General features: G+C 41.5%; 1 protein-coding gene across 4 annotated transcripts in view; it reads left to right on the top strand.

Moving 5' to 3' along the window:
• The first annotated feature begins 330 nt into the window (after positions 1 to 330).
• The window catches only part of cyfip1 (cytoplasmic FMR1 interacting protein 1), a 155,970-nt gene continuing 140,237 nt past the window's right edge, over positions 331 to 16,063 (top strand). Inside the window, exon 1 of one of the 4 annotated variants that reach the window (XM_073044136.1) lies at positions 331 to 659. The gene's annotated coding sequence lies outside the window, so the exon portion shown is untranslated. Of the gene's footprint in view, positions 660 to 4,781; positions 4,800 to 16,063 lie in introns of those variants that run through there. The other 3 variants (XM_073044133.1, XM_073044135.1, XM_073044134.1) reach the window with 3 other exon arrangements.

The raw sequence follows: 16,063 nt of genomic DNA, 5'->3' as shown, positions 1-16,063 counted from the left end.
TCAGGCCGGACAGCAGAAGCGTGGGGTCTGGAGAGCGTTCAGTGGTGGTCGAGTAGGGTGTGGTTTGGAAAGCATTCAGTGGTGGTGGACTCGGCTAGGGACTGTAGTGTGGAACCAGCGTCGCCAGAAGTCTCTGCTCCTGTTTTACCAAGCCCTGCTGTTTCTAAACTACTTTGCCCCGGTGAATATATTCCCTCATCGCCTTCCATCTTTTTTTTTGAACCGTGCCCTCCGATTCACGCAGCTGATTTTCCGCCCTGGCGAACGCCATTGTTAATCAGAGCGTCCAGCTGAGTGAGCGGCTCTGACTGGAGGCCACGCCCTCGAGCGCACATGCGCGGACCGCTTCGCCCCGGCCGGCTCGCTCCCGCTGCGTCGCTCGCTGCGAGGGGGATCGATCGTCCCGTCGAAGGAGGAGCGGCGATCGGTTAGAATAAAATCCCCTTCGGAGAAAGGTGGGCTGGTGTCCGGCACGGCCCACCCAAACCCTCACCGTAGTCATTACCAGGCGACGTTAGTTACAGTGTGTGGTGGACGAAAGAAGCCATGGAGTGGCTGGGCTGCTGAAGGGAATCGGTGCTGGGAGCAGGAGGGAAGGGAAAGGGAGCGGGACTGGGACTCCTCCCGTGGAAAAGGCCCCAAACTCACCGCCATCACAGGTGAGCGCTCTCCTCGGCAACCCTGCACCTACCCTTCGGTTCCATTAAAGTCCTACTCATCAACAACTCCTCTGAGACTTCCCCCACCCCCCAAGTCACCCGGTTGTTCTCGGGATGTTTGGCATGTTAGTTGTTGCGAATGTGTCCGGACTGTGAAACTGCCGTCGCTCTTTCTGTCTCTACAGGAGTTTGAAGTTTATATCGATTTGAGGGGTTGGAACTGGGAGGGTTGTTGTTTGCGAGTGAGCTTTTTGGTTGAACTCTGGGTTTCCAGCCACACCTACAGAAACTGGATCAGTATGTCAGCCACTGGAGCTTTCAGCCTCTGACTTCCCTATTAAATCAATTTCTTATTATTCTCTTTTAATAATGTTGCAATGTTTCTTTTTAATCTCGCTACCGATCGTCTTTAAAACGCTTTTGATAGTTCTATAAAAACTTTGTTGCGCTATTTTTAAAAGAAAACTTTTCCTGTCAAACAAAGTGACAATCTATTTGTGTTCGAATCATCCAAGCCGGACATTTATGAGTTACGCGGTGTCAGATACCATTCACTGCAGCATTTCCTTTTTGAGTACTGTATGGTATAAAAAGTGACATGCTTGAGCAAGACTTATAGATCAGTACCCAAATGTAAATGTTGTCGTGAGATCTTTGATTTATGATAAATTTGATGAAATATTCCACCTGAGACGTTTACATTTTCAGATACTTATTGAGCAATTTTGTTTTTACTTTTAAACTTAACGTAGCGTTAGTAATGAATTTCCCCAGTTTGAATGGAGGTGGTAGGATTTTGAAAACCGTCTGTCAGTTTAAGATTAGCTCCTCTTTATATCCTCTGCTTAAATCTTTCTGCTCTCCAGCTCACCTGCAGTGGGAAATCTTTGAAATCTAGGACCCTAGAGAAAATTTTAAAATTAATGTGCTGTGGAAACCTAAGCCATTGGAGTGACTGAGTTGATTTTTTTGTAGAGTTCCTCAAACAAGTCCTTTGAGTGCTTGTGACTTAAATGATCGTTTTCCTTATTGTATTTTAATTAATTTTATATTTAATTGGGTGTTGGTATAGTTCAATTTCCTGGTTGCAAGTAGTGAATGTAGATGGGATATTTAACATACCCATATCTTCCACTTTGCATTGTGATGCCAGTCAAAAGATGTTTGTTATTTCCTTGCTTTCTAAATAGACAGAATGGCACTCTTGGAGGGATGGCAATTGTTGCTGCTGTAATTGTATACTATGACAATTTCCACATTGCAACACTGTTTTGGGCTAATTTGTAATTATCTTGCTATTTGAAAATGCAGAAATCAGAATCAGGTTTATTATCACCGGCATGTGTGGTGAAATTTGTTAACTTCGAAGCAACAGTTAAATTCAGTACCAAATATAGAAGAAAGAAAAAAATATAATAGTGTAAATAAATTACAGTATATGTATATTGAAAAGATTAAAAATCGTGCAAAAAACAAATAATATATATTTTTAAAAGTGAGGTAGTGTTCAAGGGTTCAATGTCCATTTGGGAATTGGATGGCAGAGGGGAAGAAGCTGTTCCTGAATCGCTGAGTATGTGCACTGCTGCTTTCGGACTTGTGCAGTAGCCCCCCACCCCATACCAGACAGTGATGCAGCCTGTCACACACCAAATCTCTTCAAACTCCTAATGAAGTATAGTTGCAGTCTTGCCTTCTTTAAAACTGCATCAATGTGTTGGGACCAGGTTAGATCTTCAGAGATTTTGACACTCAGAAATTTGAAACTGCTCACTCACTCCACTTCTGATCCCTCTATAAGGATTGGTATGTGTTCCTTTGTCTTACCCTTCCTGAAGTCCACAATCAGCTCTTTTGTCTTACTGATGTTGAGTGCCAGGTTGTTGCTGTGACACCAGTCCACTAGTTGGCATATCTCGCTCCTGTATGCCCTCTCATCACCATCTGAGATTCTACCAACAATGGTTGTATCATCAGCAAATTTATAGCAATGTTGTTGATGTGCTTAATCGTTTCTTAACTGTTGTGAAATGTATAATTTTGAAGAATAAGCATGTAATTTTTGTTTAGATTTCCAGCATCTGCAGTCTTTCTGCTACGATTGCTGTATAATTTGAGAAATGATGCATTAAAATAGCAAACTCCCACTTTTCTCCGAGGGCTGATTTAGAATATCATTGTGATCTTTGCAAAAGTTTGTATTATGAACAAAACTGCCAGTTGTGAGGGAATATTTAATGCTCTTAAATTTATACTGGAAAACACTTGGAAATCCATCTAGCATCTTTTTTTAACATTCAGACTATGAGTGTCATTAATTATTGAGGTCTTTTGGGATATCAGCTTTATTAGGATCAAGAAAATATTTCCCTCTCACTTTACTATTCTGTGCAGAATGTGCTTTTTAAGGAGTTATTTTTGGGCTGAAGGATTATATATGAAAATATCAATTCATTTCTCTAAAAACATTTGAAGCAAAAATAAATTGCACAGCACAAATTGAATCCCAAGAGAGACTTTAATTTTAAATTACTCGTCAAGCAAATTAGTGGTTGGGTAAATGGTGCATATTTGTGTGCAAATATTGCAAATTGATTTTTCCAAACAAAGCATTGTAGAAAGCCTAATGTATAGGCTGAAGATATCTTGGATAGATATTTCTTCAAATCTATTCATGATTGACTGCACATGATACATGAGAGGGACAACGGATGTATTGTTTACTTAAAAACAGTAAAAACATTTAAGGATAACTGAATTTGTTATGGATATTCACTGAAAATAACTCTTGGAAATCATCAGGTTGTAGTCGTCTAAATAATTAAGGTAGAATTTTTATGTGATCGTAACATCAGGATGAGGTATTATAAACCAATGGACTCTCACAGCTACCTGGACTATACCTTGTCCCACACTGCTATTTGTAAAAAGGCCATCCCTTTCCCTCAATTGCTGCATCTCTGTTTCATCTGGTCTCAGGATGAGGCTTTTCATTCTAGGACAAAGGAGATTGTCCTCCTTTTTCAAAGAAAGAGGCCTCTCTTCCTCCACTATCAACACTGCCCTCAACCGCATCTCTTCCATTTTATGCACGTCTGCTCTTACCCCCATCCTCCCACCACGCTACCAGGGATAGGGTTACTCTTGTCCTCACCTACCACTCCACCAGCCTCCACGTCCTGCACATAATTTGCGAGACTTCCACCACCTCCAACTGGATCCCACCACCAAACACATCATTCCCAACCTGCCACTTCCTGCTTTCCACAGTGACTCCCTTGACCATTCGTCCCTCCCCACTGATCTCCCTCCTGGCACTTATCCTTGCAAATAGAACAAGTGCTTCACTTGCCCCTACACCTCCTCCCTCACTACCATTCATTGTCCCAAACACCTTTAAGGTGAGGTGACACTTCACCTGTGAGTTTGTTGAGGTCATATACTGTGTTCGGTGTTCCCGGTGTGGCCTCTTATATGTCGGTGAGACTGGACGTAGATTGGGAGACCACTTCGCTGAGCATATATGCTCCGTCCGCCAGGAGAAGCGGGATCTCCCAGTGGCCACCCATTTTAATTCCACTTCCCATTCCCATTCCGATATGTCCATCCATGGCCTCCTCAATTGCTGGATAAGGCCACACTTAGGTTGGAGGAACAACACCTTATATTCCGTTTGGGTAGCCTCCAACCTGATGGCATAAACATCAATTTCTCAAACTTCCAGTAATGCTTCCACACCCCCCCCCCCCCCGCCCAGCTTTACCATTTCCCATCCTGACACTCTCTCATGTTATCTCCTTGCCCTCCCATCACCTCCCTCTGGTGCTCCTCCCCCCATCCACTTTTCTTCTTTCTTCCATGGTCTTCTGTCTCTTTCACCAATCAAGTTCCTAGCTCTTTGCTTTATCCCTCCCCCTCCAAGTTTCACCTGTTGCCTGGTGTTTCTCTCTCCCCTCTCCCCATTTTTTAAATCTAATCCTCAGCTTTTTTTTTTCTCCAGTCCTGCCGAATTGTTTTGGCCTGAAATGTCAACTGTACTTTTTTTCCATAGGTGCTGCCTGGCCTGCTGAGTTTCTCCAGCATTTTGTGTGTGTTGCTCTGGATTACCAGCATCTGTAGACTTCCTGTTTTGTTTGCGAGGTATTATAAAGTATATTTTCACAATAACTTATTTGAATGATATCTTCACTTGTAATCCTGGTTAGGATTATTAAATTTAAGTTGTTCTTTCATCTGCCCTTTTTCTGCCAAAAAGTTCAACTTTTGCAAAATTCAGACCTGGTCTTTCAGATGTGCAGCAATATTTTGTTTGGAGAGCAATGAGGAGTCCTTCCACAAACACCATTCTTGTTCAAGCAACATAAAATGCTGGTGGAACACAGCAGGACAGGCAGCATCTATAGGGAGAAGCGCTGTTGATGTTTCGGGCCGAGACCCTTCATCAGAACTAACTGAAAGGAAAGATAGTAAGAGATTTGAAAGTAGGAGGGGGAGGGGGAAATGTGAAATGATAGGAGAAGACTGGAGTGGGTGGGGTGAAGCTGAGAGCCGGAAAGGTGATTGGCAAAATTGGCAAAAGGGATACAGAGCTAGAGAAGGGAGAGGATACTGGGATGGGAGGCCTAGGGAGAAAGAAGGGGAGGGGAGCACCAGAGGGAGATGGAGAACAGGCAGAGAGATGGGCAGAAAGAGAGAGAAAAAAAGGGGGGAAAAAAGCTAAATATATCAGGGATGGAGTGAGAAGGGGCATTAACAGAAGTTAGAGAAGTCAATGTTCATGCTATCAGGTTGGAGACTACCCAGCCGGTATATAAGGTGTTCCTCCAACCTGCGTGTGGCTTCATCTTGACAGTAGAGGATGCCTTGGATAGACATATCAGAATGGGAATGGGACGTGGAATTAAAATGTGAGGCCACTGGGAGATCCTGCTTTCTCTGGTGGACAGAGTGTAGGTGTTCAGTGAAACGGTCTCCCAGTCTGCGTCGGGTCTCACCAATATATAAAATGCCACACCGTGAGCACCAGATGCAGTATACCACACTAGCCGACTCACAGGTGAAGTGTCACCTCACCTGGAAGGACTGTCTGGGGCCCTGAATGGTGGTGAGGGAAGAAGTGTAAGGGCAGGTGTAGCACTTGTTCTGCTTGCAAGGATAAGTGCCAGGAGGGAGATTGGTGGGAAGGGATGGGGGGGGGTACGAATGGACAAGGGAGTCGTGTAGGGAGCGATCCCTGCGGAAAGCGGGGGTGGGGGGAGGAGGGAAAGATGTGCTTGGTAGTGGGATCCCGTTGGAGGTGGCGGAAGTTACAGAGAATTATACGTTGGACCCGGAGGCTGGTGGGGTGGTAGGTGAGGACAAGGGGAACCCTATCCCGAGTGGAGTGGTGGGCGGATGGGGTGAGGGCAGATGTGCAGGAAATGGGAGAGATGCGTTTGAGAGCAGAGTTGATGGTGGAAGAAGGGAAGCCCCTTTGTTTAAAAATGGAAGACATCTCCTTCGTCCTGGAATGGAAAGACTCAAAACAAAGGGGCTTCCCTTCTTCCACCATCAACTCTGCTCTCAAACGCATCTCTCCCATTTCCTGCACATCTGCCCTCACCCCATCCGCCCACCACTCCACTCGGGATAGGGTTCCCCTTGTCCTCACCTACCACCCCACCAGCCTCCGGGTCCAACGTATAATTCTCTGTAACTTCCGCCACCTCCAACGGGATCCCACTACCAAGCACATCTTTCCCTCCTCCCCCCCCACCCCCGCTTTCCACAGGGAGCGCTCCCTACATGACTCCCTTGATTCATCCCCCCATCCCTTCCCACTGATCTCCCTCCTGGCACTTATCCTTGCAAGCAGAACAAGTGCTACACCTGCCCTTACACTTCCTCCCTCACCACCATTCAGGGCCCCAGACAGTCCTTTCAGGTGAGGCGACACTTCACCTGTGAGTCGGCTGGTGTGGTATACTGCGTCTGATGTTCCCGGTGTGGCCTTTTATATATTGGTGAGACCTGACGCAGACTGGGAGACCGTTTCGCTGAACACCTACACTCTGTCCGCCAGAGAAAGCAGGATCTCCCAGTGGCCTCACATTTTAATTCCACGTCCCATTCCCATTCTGATATGTCTATCCATGGCCACCTCTGCTGTCAAGATGAAGCCACGCTCGGGTTGGAGGAACAACACCTTGTATACCGTCTGGGTAGCCTCCAACCTGATAGCATGAACATTGACTTCGCTAACTAATGTTAATGCCCATCCTCCCCTTCTTACCCCATCCCTGATATATTTAGCTTTTTCTCCCTCTTTTTTTCTTTCATTCTGCCCATCACTCTGCCTGTTCTCCATCTCTCTCTGGTGCTCCCCTACCCCTTTCTTTCTGCCTAGGCCTCCCGTCCCATGATCCTTTCTCTTCTCTAGCTCTGTATCCCTTTTGTCAATCACCTTTTTGGCTCTCAGCTTCACCCTGCCCCCTCTGGTATTCTCCTATCATTTTGCATTTTCCCCTCCCCCTCCTACTTTCAAATCTCTTACTATCTTTCCTTTCAGTTAGTCCTGATGAAGGGTCTCAGCCCAAAACGTCGACAGTGCTTCTCCCTATAGATGCTGCCTGACCTGCTGAGTTCCACCAGCATTTCGTGTGTGTTGCTTGAATTTCCAGCATCTGCAGATTTCCTCGTGTTTGACCATTCTTGTTCAGTTTTTTCCCCTTATAGTGGACACATGAACAGAGATTTTAGCAAGTTTTAGAGATTTCTGCAAATCTTTTGCTGTTACCTTTGGGTTCTTTTTCACCTCCTTCAGCATTGCATGTTGTGCCCTTGATGTGATCTTTGCAGGATGCTCACTCCTAGGGACAGTAGCAATAGTACTGAATTTCCTCCATTTGTAGACAATTTCTCTTGCTGTAGACTGATGAGCACTCGGGTCTTTAGAAATGCTTTTGTAGCCTGTTCCAGCTTCATGCATAATGAAGAAAGATCTACAATTCTTCTAAGATCCTCTGAAAATTGGTTGATTGAGACATGGTGCACATCAGTAGATCTTTCTTAAGAAGAGCAGGCTCTGTCAGTAACCTGACTTTGTGTGTCTTTTTTATAGGGCAGGCCTCCTCTCCAATCTCATCTCATTGATTGGAACACCTGACTCCAAATAGCTTTTGTATAAGGCATTACCCCAGAGGTTCACATACTTTTTCCAACAAATATATGTAGTATTAGATCATTTTTCTCAATAAATAAATGAGGAAATATAATGTTTTTTGCATTATTAATTTAATTGGGTTCTCTTTAGTTTTAGGACTTGTGTGAAGATCTGTTCACTTTTTAGGTCATATTTGTACAGAAATGGAGAAAATTCTGCAAGGTTCACACTCTTCCTAACACCACTGTACTTTGGATGTTGGAAATCTGAAATAGAACTAAATTGCTGCCTAATTTGCTGTTTCCATAAAGTAGCAATCAACTTTTTCTCACCGTATTCACGGACCATGGGAATCATTTTCTCTGACAAATATTAATTATTTGTATTTCTCTCATCCCACCTTTTAATGATGAAAATATTGTTGACTCTTAACCTACTCCTAAGTCAGAATTCATAAGAGATGACGGCCAACATTGTCATCTAATTTAAAATTAGACACTATTAAGCACCCTTGCTCTCTTCCTGATCACCATCTTATTGCTTTAACTTTACCCAAAGTTAGTTGAGTTTATTGTCACATATACACTTACCCCATCCTCCCTCCATGCTACCAGGAATAAGGTTCCTCTTGTCCTCACCTACCACTCCACCAGCCTCCACGCCTTGCATATAATTCTATGAAACATTTGCCACCTCCAACTGGATCTTGCTACCAAACACATCATTCCCTCCCGGTTTCATGCACTGGTACAATGAAAAACTTAGGCATCAGAGCCACATAGCATCATATAAGCAGCATTCACATGGGAAGCATAAACATTATGCACAATTTTTACAAGAAAGAGCACAATTAAAACAAAAAAGTCCATGTTAATACAAGGTGATCATTGTGTTGCTAAACTGTAGTGAATTATGGTTGTGCTGGTGTTTATAGAACCAAATGGTTGAAGCAAAGTAACAGTTCTTGAATCTGCTGATGGGGGGTCTTCAGGTTTCTGTACCTCCTGCCCAGTGGTAACTGCAAGTAGATGGCAAAGTATGTAAAATGGGGATATTTGTATTTAACTTTCTATAGACCCTTATGATGGTGGGAAGGGATATGCCCATGATATGCTGCACTGAGCCCACTACTCTACATCTTCTTGTATTCCTGCATATTTAAGTTATTGTACCAGACTACGATGCAACCAGTCAGGATACTTTCAACAGTAGATCTTTAGAAGTTTATGAGTGTTCAGTAACAAACCAGCCTCTTAAGAAAGTAAAGGCAATAGTGTGATTACATCCATGTGCAGGGCCTAGAGCAGAAATTCATAACCAACTTTTCAAAGTACTTCATTATGATTGATGCAAGCACTACCAGATAGTAGTCATTCAAGCTTCTGGCTTCATAAAATTGATTTACTTTTTAATACCTAGTTTTGATTTTAAAAGTTGGTAGCATTTTCTTGTTTATTTATTATTATTTTTTTATTTCTCTCCCTGCTAGATTATGTATTGCATTGTACTGCTGCTGCTAAGTTAACAAATTTCATGTCACAATCCAGTGATCATAAACCTGATTCTGATTCCTCTGCTCTTACTGGTTCTTTCTGAGGTTTGGAGCATTTCCAGTATTTACTGGTTTAAGTATGTCTTTTTTTTCTTCTTCTTTCCTTGATTTAAAGTCATTCTGCAATGTCGCTCATTTTGATTTGGTGCAGAAGTTAATTTCATATTACCATGAAATTTCCTAATTGCTTTTTACCAAACCATGACCTTTGGTTTTGTCTTAGTGGAGTTTGCACCCGGGGTACACCACTTTCCCTTGCAAGCCATGTGGGTTACTGGGTTGATTAACTGCTGTGATCTGTTCCCGATGGTAGATGAAATGGTAGCATCTAAAGTGCAGATTCAAGAGACTGCAGATGCTGGAATCTGAATCTGGGGGATTTGGTGGGTTGAGCGGCAGCTGTGGGGGTGGAGGGGAAGGAATTGTTGATGTTTTGGGTCAAGACTGATTCAAGAACATGGGGATGGTTGGACAGAATAAAAAGTGACTAGTGTATCAGTGGAATGGGTGGCTGATGGTCGACATTCTCAGTGGTCTGAATGGCTTGTTTCCATGCTGTTTGACCCTGTGGCACTCTTTCCTCTCTCCCCCCCCCCCCCCCCAACCACAAAAGTGTGTACCTTTGCACCTAATGATCTTCTTAATGGTGTTAGAACAGTCAAAATACACATAAAACAGTGGAAGTGATTGGAAAGCTGCAACCAGTATATCATTTCTTTGAGACACTGTCATAAATATAATGTAAATGCTTAAAAAAAATAAGGAATTCTGCAGAATCTTGTCTATCTGGAGATTGTTGAGAGTGTGAACCTTTGTCATATGAGGTTCTGGGGTAAACAAAAAGGATACTGAGGAAGCATGCAACGAAGAAGGATGGTCTCTGTGTGGGCAAGGCAAAAGAGATGATTGTGAACTTTAGGAAGGTGCAGGCCAACCACTCTCCATTGCACATCAGTTGCTCTGCTGTGGAAAGAGCGAAGAGCAGAAAGTTCCTTGGTGTACACATAATGGATGATTTAACCTAGACCAAAGTTACCTCAACACAATATCAACACACAGCAGCACTTACACTCTCTGAGGAGATTGAGGTGTGCAGGCTTCCTGCTCCCATTCTAACAACTTTATGCAGCAGCACTTGTGAGAGTGTCCTGTCTGGCTGCCTCATTGTGTGGTGCAGAAGATGCAAGACCCTACATAGTATAGTAAAACTGCTGCAAGGTCACTGGGGTCCTTCCTCCCCTCACCCCATTTGTGACAACATTTACCAGGAATGTTGTATATAAAGGGCCTAAAGCATTGTTGAGGATCCCTACCACCCATGCACAATCTCTGACCCAGTACCATTAGGAAGGAAGCAGAGGAGCACCAGGACTGGGACAACTAAACTGGTAACAGCTTTTTTCCTCGGGCTGTGAGACTAATGAATACTCTGCCACCACTAATGTCTCTTCACAGTGAGTTGTTTGCTGTATTGTTGTTTACTTGTGGTGCGCACATCACATGCATTTTATTAACTTACTGACCTGTGCCAATCAGCTAGCTGGAGTGTTCACTGAGATCTTGAACCTTTCGTTTTGGTAATCTGAGGTATCCACCTGCATCAAACAGGCTTCAGTTATACCTGTGCCTAAGAAGAACATGGTAACTTGCCTCAATGACTATCGTCCAGTAGCACCTACATCCACTGTGATAAAGTAATTTGAGAGGTTGGTGATGAAACGTTTCAACTGCTGCCTGAGAAGTGACTTAGATATGCTCTAATTTTCCTACCAACACAACAGGGCCACAGCAGATGCCATTTAATTGGCTCTTCACTCAGCCCAGGAACACCTGGACAGCAAAGGTGCATATATCAGGATGTTCCTTATCGACTACAGCTCAGTATTCGATACCATCGTCCCCTCAAAACTAATGAATAATCTTCAAGTCTTTGACCTCAATACTTGCTTGTGCAATTGAATCCTCGATTTCCTCACTTGCAGACCCCACTCAATTCGGATAAGTAACATCTCCTCCACAATCTCCATCAGCATAGATGCACCACAAGGCTGTGTGCTTAGCTCCTGCTCTGTTCACTTTATACTTGTGACTCTGTGGCTAAGCACAGCTCTAAAGCCATATTCAAGTTTTCTGAGGACGCCACTGTCATAGGTTGAATCAAAGGTGGTGATGAATCCATGTAAAGGAGGAAGCTTGAAAATTTGTCTGGTGCCACAACTGCCACCTCTTACTCAATGTCAACCAGACCAAGGAGCTGATTATTGACTTCAGAAGGAGGAAACCAGAGGTCCATGAGCCTGTAGTCATTGGGAGATCAGAGGTAGAGAGTCAGCAGCTTTGAATTCCTTGGTGTTATCATTTCAGAGGACTTGTTCTGGGCCAGCACATACTGAAAGTGCAATTACAAAGTAAGCACCTTTACTTCCTTAGGAGTTTGCAAAGATTCTGCATGACATCTAAATCTTTGACAAACTTCTATAGATGTGTGGTGGTGAGTATTTTGACTAGTTGCATCACAGCCTGGTATGGGAGCACCAATGCCAAAAGCAGATATGGCTAGAAGACAGATTTTGAAAATGCGAAGAGCTTTTAGAATTGAAACGTCAGATGGTCAGGAAATTAATAGGATATTTCTGGATTTCTACTCTAACTTTTGTAAATCTGACTTTTCAGACAATACTACTTCTATGAATTTTTGCAAAAGCTGAATAACCCTAAATTTCTACTGAAGATATGAATACATTAGATGCGCCTATTAAACAAGAGGAAATAACAAGGGTTATATCCTCTCTTCAATCAAGTAAGGCTCTGGGACCAGATGGATATACAGTGGAATTTTTAAAGACTTTCACTGAGATACTTATACCTCATTTATGTCAAGTTTTCACTGATTCTATATCCTCTGGGACTCTCCCGAAAACTTTTTATGAGGCGTTAATTTCACTAAATCCTAAAAAAGGAAAAGATTTATCTGAATGTGCCTCTTATAGACCAATTTCTTTACTAAATGTGGATTCTAATATTCTTTCTAAAATTTTGGCTAATAGGATTGAGAATATTTTATCTGAAGTTATCTCTAATGATCAAACTGAATTTATTAAGAATAGATATTCATACTTTAATATTCAGAGACTATTGAGCATTATTTATTCCTCTCCATCCAAAGAACCTGAATGTGTAGTTTCCCTTGACGCAGAGAAAGCCTTTGATGGGGTGGAGTGGTTTTATTTATTTGAAATTTTTGAAAGATTTAATTTTGGTCCGGGTTTCATTTCCTGGATCAAATTGTTCTATCAAGCTTCTATTGTAGATCATACAGATGTACCCAGCAGGGCTGTCCTCTTAGTCCTTTGTTATTTAACTTGGCTCTAGAAGCTCTTGCTATTGCTCTTTGGAATTCCAATGGTATTCAGGGTATTAATTAAGAGAGGGGATAAAATGCATAAGGTTTCATTGTATGCAGGTGACTTGTTAGTCTACATTTTGGATCCTAAGAAATCTATTCCTTCTATGTTATCCATATTCTCCGAATTTAGTAGTTTTTCTGGATACAAGTTAAATTTATGCAAAAGTGAGTTATTTCCTATTAATAATCATTTGGATCAGTATGAGCAATTACCTTTTAGTATTGCTAAAAATCAATTTACTTATCTTGGCATTAAAGTTACTAAGAATTTTAAAGATCTGTGTAAATATAATTTTCTCCCATTAATTGATTATACCCAACAAACACTTTCTAAATGGTCTCCTATGACGCTATCATTAATTGGTCAAATTAATGCTATTAAAATGATAGTTCTACCAAAATTCTTATATATATTTCAAGCAGTTCCTTCATTTGTTCCTAAACGTTTTTTTTGACAGAATAGACTCTAAAATTTTATCCTGTATTCGGAACAATAAAAATCCTAGATTGAGTAAACCTTTATTGCAGATATTAAAAAAGGACGGTGGTATGGCTTTACCAAATCTTAGACTGTACTACTGGGCAATTAATATTCAATATATTACCCGTTGGATTCATTACTCAGACATATATGACTCCTTTATGGGCGGAATTAGAGAAAAACTCGGTGAAGGGGTATTCCTTGGCCTCTTTACTGGGAGCTCCTCTTCCTTTTCTGCTCTCTGTTTGGTAGACAAGACCTTAATCTATTATTAAACATACATTAAGAATTTGGTTTCAGTTTCGCAAATTTTTTGAATTAAATAATTTTGTCCTTTCTAGTAAATTATATCATAACTTTTTTTAAACCATCAACTTTAGAACAGGCTTTTTTAATTTGGAAAACCAAAGGTATAATAACTTTTTTGGGTTTATTTATAGGGGATTGGTTAATGTCCTTTACTCAGCTAGCAGATAAATTTGATTTATCCAATGTACACTTTTTTAGATATTTACAAATTAGGAATTTTTTACATACTTTGCTTCCAAATTATCCCTCTGCTTATCCATTTAATATAATAGATATCCTCTTCCAGGTTAAACCACTCCAAAAATGATCAATAGCTACAATTTATAAATGATTATTGAATTTACAGATGATATCTAATGATAAAATTAAAGCTGCCTGGGAATTGGAATTTCAAGAGTTACTTTCAGATAATGGAGTAAAATTTTTCATCTGGTAAATACTTCATGTATTTGTGCCCGTCATTCCTTGATACAGTTCAGGGTAGTACATCGGGCACATATGTCAAAGGATAAATTAGCCCATATTTTTCCCAATATTAATCCTATTTGTGATAGATGTAATACTCAGGTGGCCACTTTAACTCAAATGTTTTGGTCTTGCATAAAGTTGGAGAATCTTTGGAAAGATGTTTTTAAAACCTTACCTAAAGTGCTGGAGCTGGATTCACAACCAAACTTATTTTCAGCTATTTTTGGGATTATTCCATCAGAAGCAGGAAATATTCCTGCTCCACTCAGCGGATGATAGCCTTTCAACCTTATTGGCTAGGAAAGCCATTTTACTTAAATGGAAGAACCCTAACCCTCCTACTGCCTTTTATTGGCTTTCCTCTATCATGTCCTGTTTAAGTCTAGAGAAAATAAGAAGTCGGACATTGGATACATCCTTTAAATTTGAAGAAATCTGGTGACCTTTTATTCAGTATTTTTATATGATCTGATTTTTGTACTGATTCTCTTCCAGCTATTTTGTCAGAACCTTGGATTTGATCAGAGAGTCTCTCTTTTCTTGGTTTTTCGCTCAGGATGGACTACCCAGTCCTTTTTTTTTCTGTTTAGAATAGTGGGTTGTTTTTCTCTTTTATATAAAAATTTCTACTAGTCCTTCCTTTCTTCATAAATTGATGAGGAGAATTATACATTCTATATCAAATTTATACTTTGTAGATCAACACTGTGTGATTCTGATACTGTTTATTTTACCTTCTGTATGTACTGCTATTGACATATATACCAGAGATATTGTCCTCCTGTTTGTATACACTGTTTAAAATCAATAAAAAGATTGAAAAAAGAAAGGAAGCACCAATACTCTTGAATGGAAATCCTCCATTAAGTAGTGGACACTGCCCAGTCCAACACGGGTAAACCCCTCCCCATCATTGGGCACATATTCATAGAGCGTTGTTGCAGGAAAGCAGAATCCATCATCCAAGACTCCCATCACCCAGGCCATGTTCTCTTCTCACTGTTGCTATCAGAAAGAAGGTACAGGAGTTTCTGGGCTCTCACCACCAGGTTCAGGAACAATTATTACCCCTCAACCATCAAGCTTCTGAACCAAATGGGATAACTTCGCTTGCCTCATCACTGAAATGTTCCCACAACCTATGGACTCATTTTCAAGGACGCTCCATCTCATGTTCTTGATATTTCTTATTTATCTATCTACCTACCTCCCTCCCTCCCTCTCTCTATGTGTTATATATGTTTTGTGGGTGCACCGTGGTCCTGATGAACATTGTTTCGTTTCTCGTTGTGCATAGTCAGATGATGACAAACTTGAACAACATTGATGGGAAAGGTTTAGAGCAGGGGTTCCTAACCTGGGTTCCACAGACCCCTCAGTTAATGGTTCATGGCATAGAAAAGGTTGGGAACCCGTGGTTTGGCCTGAATCCCTCAAAACGTAGGCAAGTGGGACTAGCTTAGGTGGACATCTTGGCTGGTATGGGTGAGTTGTGCTGAAGGGTTTACTTCTACTGGTCCACTTTGAAAATTATTCCTGTCTTATTTTCCAAATAGATACCCTTTGTTGGAATATTGTCTTAAGTAGTGCTTCATTCCATGTTGGAATTGCACAAAGTATATATTTTTTATCATCTGCATCCATGCAGGACTTGTGAAAGAGGAATTGGGATAATTCGCCAGAATGTGGATGGCCTTTTAATCTGTTAAAAATGCAGTCCTGTTATGAAAAGTTAATCCATGGATTAACTTTTTAGATGTGCTGGGTAGACACTTGTTCCTAAAAATTGCCATTGTTTCTCTTCCAGCTAGCACTAATGAAGTATTAAAAAAAATATCACTGCTGTAGAATCTGGCTGCAGTATTTGCGGAAAGAAATCACTTGTCCAGAATTTGCAGTCAGCCATGAAGCAACAACTGTGATGAAAGATCTGTGGCTGATATCTAAGGCCATTTCCTACTATTCATAACAGCCATCTGTTCAGTGGAGTTACCATCATCCCTGAGGGTTATGTTGGCATCAGATTGGCTAAAGCAGCCGATCATAA

The sequence above is a fragment of the Hemitrygon akajei genome, chromosome 4 (assembly GCF_048418815.1).
Source record: "Hemitrygon akajei chromosome 4, sHemAka1.3, whole genome shotgun sequence".
NCBI lineage: Eukaryota > Metazoa > Chordata > Chondrichthyes > Myliobatiformes > Dasyatidae > Hemitrygon > Hemitrygon akajei.
The sequence above is the reverse complement of the archived record's forward strand: the minus strand, read 5'-3'. Positions and strand labels throughout refer to the sequence as shown.